The sequence below is a fragment of the Drosophila willistoni genome, unplaced genomic scaffold (genome assembly GCF_018902025.1).
Source record: "Drosophila willistoni isolate 14030-0811.24 unplaced genomic scaffold, UCI_dwil_1.1 Seg169, whole genome shotgun sequence".
NCBI lineage: Eukaryota > Metazoa > Arthropoda > Insecta > Diptera > Drosophilidae > Drosophila > Drosophila willistoni.
This window is the reverse complement of record NW_025814128.1, coordinates 1,497,135-1,513,049: the sequence shown is the minus strand read 5'-3', so window position 1 is coordinate 1,513,049 and position 15,915 is coordinate 1,497,135.

Below are 15,915 nucleotides of genomic sequence, written 5' to 3'. Positions count from 1 at the left end.
TTCCGAGTCCAAAAGTACTGTAGTTGCTTCCACCATAGCTTTGCAGAAGTTTATTTCGAAATTACCTTAAATGGCCTACGTTCCGTGACTTGTTTATGGCCATCTACATAAGCGATTCTCGAATATACCCCGTTGAAAAACTGTACCATCTCCTAGCGAAAAGGAGGGGTAAAGCCAACCTCATTGTAGCAAAATTCCCGCTTACAAATGATGGTTTTGAAACCGCATGGAACGCACTCAAACAGCGTTTTGAAAATAAGCGACTTATCGTGAACAGCCAATTCAGAGCACTTTGACCTGCCTCAAATTTCCTATGAGTCCGGGAGATCATTACAAGATCACCAGAATACTCTAAAGGCATCCATTCGTGCTTTTGAGCACTGCAGCCTGCCAGTCATCACGTGGGGTGGTGTGTTCGCTTTCTTATGTTCATACCAATTGCCGGAAATCAAACTTACACTGTGGGAACAATCTCTTGGAGATAAGACTGCCATTCCAGAGTGGTAAATGATGGACGATTCGCCTACCGAGCGGTTTCGTACGCTCGAAGCTGTTGAAAATACAAACACAATACCACAAGGAGAGTTGTTTCGGGGAGATATATGGTGTCACTTCTGTTTGCAGACCCAACCAACATCAACCTCGGTCACTCCAGACCAGGTGCAATGGCTCAGTTCCTAAAAAACGAGGGTCATCTCCTACAAAATAATCCAGACAAAACTGATTGCGACGCCGTCATCCAGGAGTATTTGGACTTGAGCCACATGCGTCAGGTGCCATTTGATGGCAGTAATAAAAACTTTTATTTGCCACACCATGCAGTTTTTAAGCGTGACAGTACCATACCGAAGGAACATGAAGTCCTAAACGCCTCTAGCAAATCCACAAACGGAGTAAGTCTTTATGACGTACTTTTCCCTGGTCTGGTTCTTTAGCCTTTTCTCACTACATAGATTCTCAAGTGGCGTTTTTTCCGAGTAGTTTTCAATGCCGACATCACAAAAATCGACAAATTATGGTCGATCCAATCCATACGCCATTTCAGAGAATCCTGTTCCGCAACAAAAAGAGTCATCTTGGTGATTACGAGCTTAATACCGTCACGTTTGACACTAACTGTGCTCCATTCTTGGCCAATCGAGTAGTTTAAAAACTCGCAAATGATGCACATTCCAAATTTCCGTTGGCTAGCGATATTGTCAAGTCCTTTATGTATGTTGATGATGTCCTGCCAGGGGCTCACACTGAAGAAGCTTCAGTCGCAATGGTCAATGGACTTCAAGACGCTCTTGGCTCAGCAGGCTTTCCTTTGCGTAAGTGGTCGTCTAATGCGAAGAGCGTGCTCAGTTGCATCCCAAGGTGTCATTTGTTGAATGGTGATTTCCTTGATAACGAAAAGCCAGCAAAAACACTTGGAATCCGAAGATTCCACCTTCGTATTGACGTGGTTAAATAGCGCCCCATAGAATCACGTCCGTTCCAAGACCACTGCGGCCACGAGCAAATCTTCAATTGCTGCTCCAAGTCAACGTCAGAGGAGTACGAGCCCTACTACTCCTCCGTCCCGAGCATTTCAGACCCTTTCTGGTCTATTAGCTCTCACGTCCGCACCATTAAGCACGACCTTTCAGCAAGCCACGTCAGAGCCACGACGAGCAAGCCAAAAAAAGGTCAAGTCATTGGTACCACATCCACAGATATTTGTAACCGCCCCAAGAGTCACTCGGTCCGAATCCAAAAGGGTTTTAGTTGCTTCCACCATGGCTTTACAGAAGTTTGTCTCCATTAGCGGTAAACTTATCCAGTTTGAAGTGGACACCCAGGTCACTTCATTGTCCGAGGACAGCGTATTTACGCTCCAAGTCCGTCGTGATCGAGTTCAAGCGTTGTGGGTCGAGCAGGAATATGAGAAATGCGAGGCAGTCCCAGATAGTAAAGACGATAGCTCTGAAGATTTACAAATGCTACCAAGTTTACGAACGATGCACGGCTCGATTAAGCGAGCTTATCCACGAAGCGTCTGTTCCTACTCCTCCGAACCGTTGCTGTTGATTGCCACCCATTGACACAGAAGTCTTTACGAGAGATTACCTAAAAGGGCCTACGTTCCGTGACTTGTTTACGGCCATCTAGATAAGCGAGGGTTTTAAAAAGGCATAGAACGCACTCAAACAGCGTTTTGAAAATAAGCGACTTATCGTGAACAGCCAATTCAGAGCACTTTGACCTGCCTCAAATTTCCTATGAGTCCGGGAGATCATTACAAGATCACCAGAATACTCTGCAGGCATCCATTCGTGCTTTTGAGCACTGTGGCCTGCCAGTCAACACTTGGGGGGCATGTTCGTATTTTTCTGTTCCATCAAATTGCCAAAGAACACCCTTTAACTGTATGAACAATCTCTTGGAGATAAGACTGCCATTCCAGAGTGGCAAACGATGGACGATTTCCCCATTGAGCGGTTTCGTACGCTCGAAGCAGTTGAAAGTACAACTGCAATGGCTATTTCGATTCCCACTTCGAAATTCCGCGAAATTCACTTCCAGCCAACCGAAAGTCAAGTACATTTGAGGCCAAGGTGACCACCAAACCAAAGTCCTGTGATCCTGATACGAAGGACAATCACAATTTCACCGATAAGGAGTCCAACCGATGGATGGGCCCGCAGTGACGAAGAGAGGGCATCCGTATTTGCCACACATCTTATGATGGTTTTCCAGCCAAATCCAACATCAAACTTATCTGTACTTCCCCCTTCGAGCACATTAACGGATATTGAGTACTCGGAACTCCAATCGGACGAGATCACTGCAGTTATTAAAAACCACATAAAACCAAAAAAAGCCCCTGGCCATGACCTAATCACACAGAAAATGATCGTAGAACTCCCTATCATCGCCATACAATATATCTGCAAACTGTTCAACGCTATAATAAAAATATGCTATGGGAAATGTTCCCAAGAACATGGAAAAAGTCCACTATCATCCTGATTCCTAATGTGGGAAAGGACAAAACACAGCCATCATCCTATAGGCCAATTAGTCTACTGCCATGTCTTTCGAAGCTTTTTGAAAAGGTCCTGCAGATCCGACTAAACTCATTTCTGGCATCGGAGAACACAATTCCTTCACACCAGTTCGGCTTCCGCGAAAAACATGGTACAATTGAACAAGTCAATCGCATAACATCCGAAATACGAACAGCATTCGAACTAAAAGAATACTGTGCGGCTGTCTTTCTCGATGTTGCCCAGGCTTTCGATAGAGTTGGCTGGAGGGTCTGATGTTCAAAATCCGGCAAAAACTGCCACAGTACACCCACAAACTCATGAAATCTCTCGGCTGATTTTGAAATCAAAGTTGGTGTACCGCAAGGCAGTGTACTCGGCCCATTGCTCTACCTACTGTACACTGCAGACTTACCAACGAGATTAGGACTTACAACGTCGACTTTTGCCGATGACACGGCAATCCTCAGCAGATCCAAATGCCCAATACAAGCCTCTGCAAAATTAGAGGAACACCTCAAGGTGGTAGAGGAATGGCTAGCAACCTGGCGTATCCGCGTCAACGAGCAAAAATGCAAACATGTTACATTTACGCTTAACAGAAGAAACTGTCCAGCTCTAATGCTAAACAACGTACAAGTTCCTAAAGCCGTGGATGTCACTTACCTTGGCATCCACCTAGACAGAAGACTAACTTGGCGCAAGCACATCGAAGCAAAAAAGTCACAGCTTAAACTGAAAACGAGTAGCTTACATTGGATCATCAATGCTAGGTCCCCTCTACGTCTGGAGTATAAAGTCCTCCTATACAACTCCGTACTAAAACCCATCTGGACTTACGGAGCCGTACTATGGGGAAATGCAAGTACTAGCAATTAAATTAGGCTCTAATTTAAGAGTAGATTCAACAAATATATATTACACGTTAAAAAAAAAAAAAAATGTTACATATCCATACACATACATATACATACATATTTTCCATACATAAAATTTTACGTATTCATAATCATATCCATATACATATATATTGTCTGGACGTTGACGCGTACAATGCGAAGTACGTTCAAGTGGCCCATACGACACCAGGACATAGCCTGTTTCGCACGAGCCCAAGCAGAGCGCTGTCCACCTCCCGCCCGACCGACCGTGGGGCGCAGCCGCATATCGGACGGCACGATCGCGTGGACAAATACAAATAAAACGGACAAACAATCAAAAATATGATTAACTACAGCTAATTACGAGCTAAATGTGCTAAAATAGAAGTTTTCACAAGGGAAAGAGAGGCTTCTGATCTGATTACGGGATACAGAAGATTGTAGTCAGAACATAGGACTCGAAAAGGTTCATGCAAAGAATAGTTAGAACTACAGTGTTTTAAGGATAGAGGAATAAAATTTCTAGTAGGTCTACGGGGTACAGATAGGTTTAACTGGTTCAATAGCTCAGGTGAGTCTATTTCACCTATTAAAAGTTTATGAATAAAGATAGCACCAAGCATTACTGTACGATTAATTAAGGAAGGAAGATTGATTAAAAGAAGCCTACTGGAGTATGATGGCAAATTGACATTGCGATCCCAATTTAGACCGCGAAGAGCGAAAAGCAGAAATTGCTTTTGAACAGATTCAATTTTACTTTGGTGCGTCCCATATTGAGGTGACCATATGCAAGATCCGTACTCTAAGATAGGACGGATTAAAGAAGTATACAGAATTTTGGTTGTGTACGGATCGTCAAACTCTTTTGACCATCGTTTCACAAACCCAAGAACATTCATAGCTTTACTAACTGTAGCAGAAATATGAGGATTAAAAGTAAATTTAAGGTCCATAAGAACACCTAAATCATTGATAATATCTAACCGCTCTAAGGCAGTGTCGTTAAGATAATAAGTTGCTAAGTATGGAGTGCATCTATAAAAAGACATAACTTTACATTTAGAGCCGTTAAGGTTTGTTTCACACAAACTCTGAAGATCATTAAGATCCGATTGAAGTAGGCAAGAAGACGATATGTCTTTAAAACTGAGGTAAAGCTTGATATCATCCGCGTACATAAGCACCCGAGAATGTGACACTACCAATGGAAGATCATTTATAAAAAGTGTGAATAGCAATGGACCCAAATGACTACCCTGAGGTACTAAAGAGGTCACTTAGAAAATGAAGACTTAAAGAGGACCTTTTGTGTACGCTTAGAAAGATATTGAAGAATCCAATCTAGCAAAAGGCTGGGGATGCCAAGTGCGTTTAATTTATATAAAAGCAGAGTATGATTAACAGAGTCAAAGGCCTTGCTGAAGTCAGTATAAATGACGTCAGTTTGCACGGCAGTCTTGAACTCTTTGATTGAGTGAGATGTAAATTCTAATAGGTTAGTAGGTGTCGATCTACGTTTTTTAAACCCATGTTGGGATGACGAAATGATTGAGCTACAAAAATGCTGCAATTGACATGTTATTATTTTCTCAAATGCTTTGGGTATGGCAGACAATTTAGAAATACCCCTATAATTGGAGGCTTCGGACTTCTTCCCTTTTTTATGAAGAGGAATAATATATGATTCCTTCCAGATAGGCGGGAAGGCGGAAGATGTGACGGACAGTGTAAACAACTTAAGTATTGGCTTACATAGGGCCTCCGCGCAAAACCTTAATACGCAGCCTGGTATTCCATCAGGGCCAGGTGCATATATTGGTTTGACGGAACTGAGCACGCTAAGAACCGAACTTTCATCAAACACAGGGTCTAAAATGCAATTAGACGATTGCAAGTGATGAGGATAAGGAGGATTTGCTTGATAAATCGAAGAGGAATAAGTTGTTTTGAAAAAAATCAGCAAACATGTCGGCAATTGCCTGATCATTGTCAGCTTTATTGTTTTCGAAAGACAAGTAAGACGATTGCACTGATGTCTTACGTTTAACATTTACAAATTTATAAAATTGCTTAGGATCGCGAGAAAACCTGAGTTTACATCGCTGAAGATAATCCTTATAGCAATGTGAATTCAGCACCATAAAATTTGATCGAGCAACTACATATAGGGAAAAATCCGATGCTTTACCGGATTTTTTAAATCTTTTATAACATCTTGATTTTACGTTCTTCAAGTTACATAACTCACGTGAGAACCAAGGAGGTCTATCAGACCATCCTAGAGTCACACGCGGGACACAAACATCAAAGAACGACTCAAGACTTTTATAGAAGACAGAAATGGCAGAGTCCATATCCGTGCAAGTATACAGATATGTCCAATCATTAGTTAACAAGATTTTTTAAGTTTAGTAAAGTTTGTCTTGCGAAAACATCGGGTTGGAGGCATCGAGTTATTATGTCGAGACATAACACCAAAAGGAAGGTCAATGGTTATATCCAGAGTTGGATGAAAGTTGTCTTCGGGGATAACTAAGGGATCAGTCCTGGAAACATCGCAGTTGGAAGAATCCAACACAAATACCAGATCTAGTGATCTGTTACGACTATTCCGGACAGGATTTATTTGAGTTAGGGACAACTCAAGCAGACCATCTATGAAACAATGTGACAAGGAGGGCAACAGTAATAAAGAGTCAAATGAAGGGCAATCTCAGGTAAATTAAAATCTCCCAGAACAACGAGCAAGTCTTTGTCAGAGAGATATGAGGAAATAAGTTGAATAGCTTCCAAATGGTGAGTGTATACTGCCAAGTCGGACTGTGGTGGAATATACGAACAAGTAATATAGGCAGAAAAAGAATTAAACGAAATTTTAACACAAACAAATTCAATCTCCTGATTGGAGGACTTGACAATTTCAGACGAGAACGCCGAGTCAACAGCGATCAAAACGCCACCACCATTACGGATAGTCCGATCATGTCTATATATTAAATATTTTGAGGGGAAAATTAAAGCATCGAGCCGGGAGGAACGTTATTCACAGAGGCAGGTAGCAAGCTAATCGGAGGCCGATTCTTCTTTTTTATTGTATACTCTTTTACAACAAGGTGTTTCGGCTAAAAATCTTTATGACATATTTGGCCAAAAAGATCTGGGGAGACACTTATTTTAAAGGACGAAATGTCCCGAGTATATGAAAAACGGAACTTTTCCACAGCAATGTTTGGTGCTTGAACTTTGCCCTGGATGTAGACTATGACTTCTTCAAAGTAATCATCCGTTTTTTTATAAACCCTTGGACACTTGCAATAACAATTGTCCCCCTCAAAATCAAAGCGTGTGAACGCTAACTCATAATTAAAACACAGGCCTCTCTACAGGCCACGTCGAGCAAGCCAAGTCACCGGTACCGTCTCCACAGATTGTGGTTACCACTCCAAGAGTCAATCATTCCGAGTCCAAAAGTACTGTAGTTGCTTCCACCATAGCTTTGCAGAAGTTTATTTCGAAATTACCTTAAATGGCCTACGTTCCGTGACTTGTTTATGGCCATCTACATAAGCGATTCTCGAATATACCCCGTTGAAAAACTGTACCATCTCCTAGCGAAAAGGAGGGGTAAAGCCAACCTCATTGTAGCAAAATTCCCGCTTACAAATGATGGTTTTGAAACCGCATGGAACGCACTCAAACAGCGTTTTGAAAATAAGCGACTTATCGTGAACAGCCAATTCAGAGCACTTTGACCTGCCTCAAATTTCCTATGAGTCCGGGAGATCATTACAAGATCACCAGAATACTCTAAAGGCATCCATTCGTGCTTTTGAGCACTGCAGCCTGCCAGTCATCACGTGGGGTGGTGTGTTCGCTTTCTTATGTTCATACCAATTGCCGGAAATCAAACTTACACTGTGGGAACAATCTCTTGGAGATAAGACTGCCATTCCAGAGTGGTAAATGATGGACGATTCGCCTACCGAGCGGTTTCGTACGCTCGAAGCTGTTGAAAATACAAACACAATACCACAAGGAGAGTTGTTTCGGGGAGATATATGGTGTCACTTCTGTTTGCAGACCCAACCAACATCAACCTCGGTCACTCCAGACCAGGTGCAATGGCTCAGTTCCTAAAAAACGAGGGTCATCTCCTACAAAATAATCCAGACAAAACTGATTGCGACGCCGTCATCCAGGAGTATTTGGACTTGAGCCACATGCGTCAGGTGCCATTTGATGGCAGTAATAAAAACTTTTATTTGCCACACCATGCAGTTTTTAAGCGTGACAGTACCATACCGAAGGAACATGAAGTCCTAAACGCCTCTAGCAAATCCACAAACGGAGTAAGTCTTTATGACGTACTTTTCCCTGGTCTGGTTCTTTAGCCTTTTCTCACTACATAGATTCTCAAGTGGCGTTTTTTCCGAGTAGTTTTCAATGCCGACATCACAAAAATCGACAAATTATGGTCGATCCAATCCATACGCCATTTCAGAGAATCCTGTTCCGCAACAAAAAGAGTCATCTTGGTGATTACGAGCTTAATACCGTCACGTTTGACACTAACTGTGCTCCATTCTTGGCCAATCGAGTAGTTTAAAAACTCGCAAATGATGCACATTCCAAATTTCCGTTGGCTAGCGATATTGTCAAGTCCTTTATGTATGTTGATGATGTCCTGCCAGGGGCTCACACTGAAGAAGCTTCAGTCGCAATGGTCAATGGACTTCAAGACGCTCTTGGCTCAGCAGGCTTTCCTTTGCGTAAGTGGTCGTCTAATGCGAAGAGCGTGCTCAGTTGCATCCCAAGGTGTCATTTGTTGAATGGTGATTTCCTTGATAACGAAAAGCCAGCAAAAACACTTGGAATCCGAAGATTCCACCTTCGTATTGACGTGGTTAAATAGCGCCCCATAGAATCACGTCCGTTCAGAGGACAAGAGGACAGCAAATCTCCCTAGCCGCGGCCTGAGTGCGCAGGAACTTGTACACAAGGATTTGTGGCTGCACGGCCAACCATGGCTACGGGAACCACAAGAACCCTGTCGGCGAGCGACACCACTCGCACTAGACACTACCTTGAAGAGGCGGGTAGTGAAGGTCCACGTCGCAATCGCTAAGCCAGCCAACGAAATACTGTCTCGTTTTTCCAATCTGGCACGTGCCTTACGAGTGGTAGCATATGTGGTCGGTTTTGGCAGAAAGTGTCGAAAGCTTCTAAACGATTACTCCGGGGAAGTGATCTCTAATGAGATCAATCAAGTACTCCAGGCGTTGAACCAATTCACTCATCGTGAATACTTCCCGACTGAACATCAATGTCTACAGCAGAAGAAATCTCTGCCCACGTCTAGTACCATTCTCAATTTGAATCCGTTCATTGACGCATCAGGTGTGATCCGAGCATGTGGGTGCGTGCAATAAGCAGCTGCCCTCAGTTACGATGAGCGTAACCCCATTCTGTTGCCAGTCGTAAGTCCATTGTCCCGGCTGTTGGTGCTTTTTACGCATCAAATCTCTCTGCATGGGGGCAGTCAACTGGTAGTCCGTCTCATCCGACAGAAATACTGGATTCCAAGACTGCGGAATCTAGTCAAATCGGTGTTAAGAGTTTTGGAACTCTATTCTATAAGTCCACTTCCAACCAAAAGTACACCTTCGAGGAGTTCTCTACTATGTTTGCTTAGATAGAGGCTTGTCTCGCGGCCGATTTCTCCTATGTTTCAAGACCTCACCGATTCTTTGGCTTTGACCCCGGGCCATTTCCTAGTATGCGGACCATTGCTATCCGTCAAGGAACCTGAAATCAATGACCCGGTTCCGTCTATCATTAACCGGTGGCAGCGTCTAATAGCCGTGAGTCAGCATTTCTGCACCCGGTGGAATTAGGAATATCTAAAGGAATTACATAAGCGAAATAAGTGGTGATTCCCTTGCAAAAATCTTGAAGTGGGCGATCTGGTGGTATTCAAGGACGACATCCTTCCATTTAATGAATGGAGTCTCGGGCGAATACACCAAACGTACCCTGGCAGTGATGGCAACGTCCGTTTCGTCGACTGCTTACCGCTCGCGGTGTTGAAAAGCGACCAGTCGCGAAGCTGATCTTTCTTCCTCCAGAAAGATTTCAATCCTCTATGTTAAATTGCAGTAGCGTCCAGCAGATGGTCCTTCCTCCCATATTAGAAGGGCCGAGCTACCAATAGTTATATGTGTATTGTAAAGTCCTACAGTAATCCGCTTTCTTCGTTATTTGTTTCGGCAGCTTCCTAAAACCCGTATCTACAACTCGGCTCGTAGATAAGCTAGATTTAGTTCAACTAGAAAAGTGCGTAAACGAACAAGTGAAGAGAAATTTCTAAGTGTCCCCATTTTCGAAGGAAAAAATTCATTTAGCTGACCCCACTAAGAAGGAAGTTCAACCCCCCCTACAAAACAATTTAATTCCGACCGATAACTCACGACTTCTGCCACTAACGCTCGACTCTCCACATAATGGCAACATCCGACCGAAAACCAGCCACCTCTTGGGATGCCACACAGCCTGGGCATGTATTGTTTCATCGTCTGACCCAGATGACAATAGTTATTCGTTAGACTCGACGTACTTCCAAATTTTATATTATCCGAACTTGTTGACGTTGTTGTGGGCCCTGTTCATGCTGGAGCTTTGGCTACAAGAGCTAGGGTGGGATGGTCAATTACCCAGTGAACTCCATCACAGGTGGCAGGATTTTACAAAGAGCTACTCCTTTCTTGACCAGATCCGAATTCCGCGGTGGGTTCTTCATGATCCGAATTCCGACATCAAATTTCATTCTTTTTGTGATGAGTCACAGTGGGCTTATGGAGCCGCCAATTATGTGCGCGTTAGCAATGACCAAGGCATATCGTGGGTAGGCCCAGTTAAAACGGTTTCATTGCCCCGCCTTGAGTTATGCGGAGCCACGCTCCTAGGTGAACTGCCAGATGCAGTTCTTTTACAACTTCCAATTGATAATGCTGAGGAATTTATTGGTCAGATTCCACCGTCGTACTGTCGTGGTTAAATAAGCCACCCTGCACATGGACAACGTTTGTTGCTAATCGGGTAGCTAAAATTGTTACGGCAACAAATAGCGCCCCATGGAATCACGTCCGTTTAGAGGACAATCCAGCAGATCTCCCGGCGAACGAGATACTGTCTCGTTTTTCCAATCTGGCACGTGCCTTACGAGTGGTAGCATATGTGGTCGGTTTTGGCAGAAAGTGTCGAAAGCTTCTAAACGATTACTCCGGGGAAGTGATCTCTAATGAGATCAATCAAGTACTCCAGGCGTTGATCCAAGTCACTCAGTGAATACTTTCCGACTGAACATCAATATCTACAGCAGAAGAAATCTCTGCCCACGTCTAGTACCATTCTCAATTTGAATCCGTTCATTGACGCATCAGGTGTGATCCGAGCATGTGGGTGCGTGCAACAAGCAGCGGCCCTCAGTTACGATGGGCGTAACCCCATTCTGTTTCCAGACATAAGATCATTGTCCCGGCTGTTGGTGCTTTTTACGCATCAGACCTCTCTGCATGGGGGCAGTCAAATGGTAGTCCGTCTCATCCGACAGACTTCCAAGACTGCGAAATCTAGTTAAATCGGTGGTCAATTCATGCAATGTCTGCGTGATCTACAAAAGAAGGTTTCAATGCTCCAATGCTAATTGGCACCCTTCCGTCCCAGCGAACTACTTTCGCACGGCTCTTTACGACCACCGGGATAGGTCCTTTCGACATCAAAGGGATATGTGTTTGTCTTTGTTTGTTCCTACCAAATCCATTCACCTTGAGGCAACTTCGGATTTAGGTACCGAAACGTTTCTGGCAGCATTCGCTCGTTTTGTACCGAGGCGAGGATGTCTCCAGCAAGTGCAGTCCGACAACGGTAAAAACTTCGTAGGTGCATTTTATTACACTTAGTACACCTTCGAGGAGTTCTCTATTCGGTTCCGTCTATCAAGAACCGGTGGCAGCGTCTGAAGGCTGTGACTCAGCATTTCTGCACCCGGTGGAAAGACGAATATCTAAAGGAATTACATAAGCGAAATAAGTGGCGATTCCCTTGCAAAAATCTTGAAGTGGGCGATCTGGTGGTACTCAAGTACGACATCCTTCCATTTAATGAATGGAGTCTCGGGCGAATACACCAAACGTACCCTGGCAGTGATGGCAACGTCCGTTTCGTCGATCTGCTTACCGCTCGCGGTGTTGAAAAACGACCAGTTGCGAAGCTGATCTTTCTTCCTCCAGAAAAAAGAATTCAAACTCTCTACGTGAAATTGCAGTAGCGTCCACCAGCTGGTCCTTCCTCCCAAATAAGAAGGGCCAAGCTACCAATAGTAATATGTGTATTGTAAAGTCCTACAGTAATCCGCTTTCTTCGTTATTTGTTGTTACTCCACTTCGACAAAGAGCCACGTCGATGATCCGACGCTCCGTCGTACGCCGAATCACCCCTGAGTCCTCCAGGTGAAGGATCGCACCAACACCAGCGTCCGATCCTAAGCTGAAACTGGCCACACTGCTGCAGCACCGCAATCCACACTTGATGCCAACGGCGATGATATGCACCGAGACGAGGGGGAAAACCTTCGATTTGAAAGCCCTCGTGGATCCTTGCTAGGCGGTATCGGCGATGGCGACGTCTCTGGCCACGTCCTTTAAATTGACATCCGTCAATATTGGGGAGGAGAAAGCAGTGGCAGCAGTGATCCCCGATCAGCGAAGGATGTCGACTGGAGGCGAACCTGAAGTTGGACGATGGCCTGGGCTGCCGAACTTCAAGCTCTCCGGTGGACCCACAAATTCCCGAAAGGTTGGAGGGCATCATCCTGGCAGACCACACTTTCCACGTGATGACGTAGGTCATGTTGAAGGGGAGTCTACCCGGAGTTGGCGGTCGGCCAATCGCGATGCGCACAGTCTTCGGCTTCCTGGTCTTGCACTCCTGCAAGGGGGGGTGGAGCACGTTTATGAGTTTAAGGGTTAAGGGAGGCGAGAGCTTTCACCTTGCGCCGCTCTCCTGATGATGCCACCACCCCAAGAACTCCCCACACTTCGCTCCAGGCGGGGCTTATTAAGCTCTTAAATAAGCTAGATTTAGTTCAACTAGAAAAATGAATAAACGAAAAAGTGAAGAGAGATTTCCGCGTGTCCCCATTTTCGAAGGAAGACCTTAAAAAGAGAAAATATATTTAGCTGACCCTACTAAGAAGGAAGTTCAACCCCCCTACAAAACAACTTAAATCCGACCGACAACTGATGACTTCTGCCACTGACGCTCGACTCTCCACATCAAGGCAACATCCGACCGAAAACCAGCCAATTTTTAGGGATGCCACACAGTCGGGACATGTATTGTTGCCACCCCACTTTCGGTCATTCAGATTCTCGTCGTCTGACCCAGACGACCATAGTTCTTCGTTTAACTCGACATACTTTTAAGTTTCATATTGTCCGAACTTGTTTACGTTGTTGTTGGGCCTTCCACCTAAGCAGCTTTTCTCATATCTTATCGACTGTTGCGCTTCATGTTAACCACTTTATATGGTCCAAGAAAAGTGGTTGTGAGTTTTCCACCAGCAACAAACTAAGTACGTTTTGCTGATAAGTTCTCCGTGCTTGTTCTATTTGATTCTTTGCTTTCGCACGCATTTGCCTGTCGTTTTTATAATTTTAAATAAGTTTCTGCTCCAACATAAATAAAACTTTGTTGTTTGATATGTTTTGCATCTCTACTTCAAACATTTACTGAAACGGTTTTTTTTTTCGTTGAGCAGCGAATTTTTACCATTTTAAGGAATCTTTAGCCGACAACTTGCAAATCATCGACAGACTAACCATGTTTACTCGCTCTATCTGACTTCAGGTGACCATATACTCAATAAAGGCATTTGATGTGAATGCACTTCCTCTGTCGCTCACTATGGGGTGGGTTTGTCAAAAAACGTTCGAGCATTCCTCAATTTTTTTCAAAACTCTTCATCTCCTGTTGAATAACCATACAAACTTTGAGAATGCATCCGACCACAGCGAACATAAATTTGCACTGTTTTACCGATGAGTCTATGGGTCCAAGGTGATCAACATGCAAAGTGTGTAATATAGTGCAGATATCCTTCTTTTTTTCTAATATCTTATTGCTGATGATACAAGAAATGCAATCACCTATCAACTTTTTTAACTTTGTTCTTGACATGTGGAGTCCAGAAATGTTGTTGTAGAGCATGCATCTATTTGTGATTTTTTCTCGCTCCATTGCTTTGGGTAAAACCAGCAAATCATTTGCTTCAACGACTTTGTACAATATTTCGCCTTTATGTTTGAAGTCATCACAGGGTTGAGATTTCATAACTTCGAGGTTTGCTTTTATGTAAGGATATTTTTGTTGCGCAACTTTTAAGCACGTGTCAAAAATTCTGAACAACAAGATAAGCGGCTTTAACCTCCAGTATATAGCTGTGTCGTTGAGAATCACTCTCCTAGGTTTTTTTACTCGAGAAGAATACCAGGTGTAACTGCTGTTCAAACTTCTGAAGTAATACTACGCCGAAGCTATCTTTGGATGCATCTGTATGAAGTGGTATAAATGCACCTCTGCAGTATATTTTTTTAAACAGTCTCATGGGACGGAGAATCCTTTAATTTGTTAAAAACATTTATTTACCTGTTACAGCTTTTGTTTTCATCGGTGTTGCAAATCTTTGAATCGCTTGTGATTTTTCCTTTTATGGTAAAAATACCGTTTTCGACTGTATGGCCTAAAAAATTAACCTTATTTTGGAGAAAGTAACATATTTTCCAGTTGATAAACAATTTGTATTCAGCAACTTTGTTGAGAACAGCGATTAAATCTTCAAATATGTAACTGATGAAACGAATGTAGACCGCTGGAGAGTAAAAAAATCCAAATAATGCTCGATTGAATTAATAAAAAAAAGTTGCATTCGGCAACTTGAGGGGCTGGTTTGTATGTATCCATCATGATCTGAATGTGTGGTTTAAACTGTGAAGGTGCGTTTATATCAATTTTTGTTTTAACAATGTTTCATATACTTAGCTTGTTTGTTTCAAAGCTATTTGGTCGCGCTAGCACTCCGAAAACACGTAGCCCTCTCCATTACATTCATAGAAAAATTTTGACAAAAAATCCAATCCGAGTAAACTCACATAGGCAATGTGACCGTCGGGTACAACTATGAAGTTCTGTTGCATCTCACATTCGCCAATCCAAACTCCAGCTACAAAGATACAAATCGTCTGTGTTTTGTTGTTTCCTAATCCACGAAGTTCTGAATAGCATTCCTTCAAGATGAACTTTTTGAACGTTCAACGTTGAGCGACATATAATAGACACATAAGAACATGGGCTATATGTGTCTACTATCAACGTTCAATAAAGTCAAAAAGTTCATCTTGAAGGAATGCTATTCAGAACTTTGTGGATTAGGAAACAACACACTTTACATAGTACGACAAAATTCTGCTATTAGCGCGACTTTTAACTGGTCGTACCAACTTACAAAAGTGGATTCTAAAAACTGTTGTGGCGTTTGAGTCATCTTACTTCGTGTCTTTACGTACTTTTGTTTCACTGTTAGCTCATACGCGTCTACATTTTGCTCGAAATTTAAAAATCAATGTTCCACAGGACGCATTCACCATTTAGATTCAGGCACAATTTTAGAAAAAATATCTGCTACAATTTTTTGTTCGATTTGTGCATTCTTAATAATTTCGTCCGCCTGTATTTTAAGTGTTAACAACTGGATGTTATGCTGCAGACTCTGATTGTTCATTTCGTTCATTCCTAAGTCGCAACCTTGAACAGAATCTTCGCTGCATTTTATTTTGTTATATACTGGTTGGAGCTGATTTTGCTTGTTGTTGTCACTTTTTTGTCGCTTGTCTATGCTCGAGATCGAACACCGATATGCTCACTTCCTCTGAATCCCAGAATGTAGCTCCCTCTTCTTTGCTCAT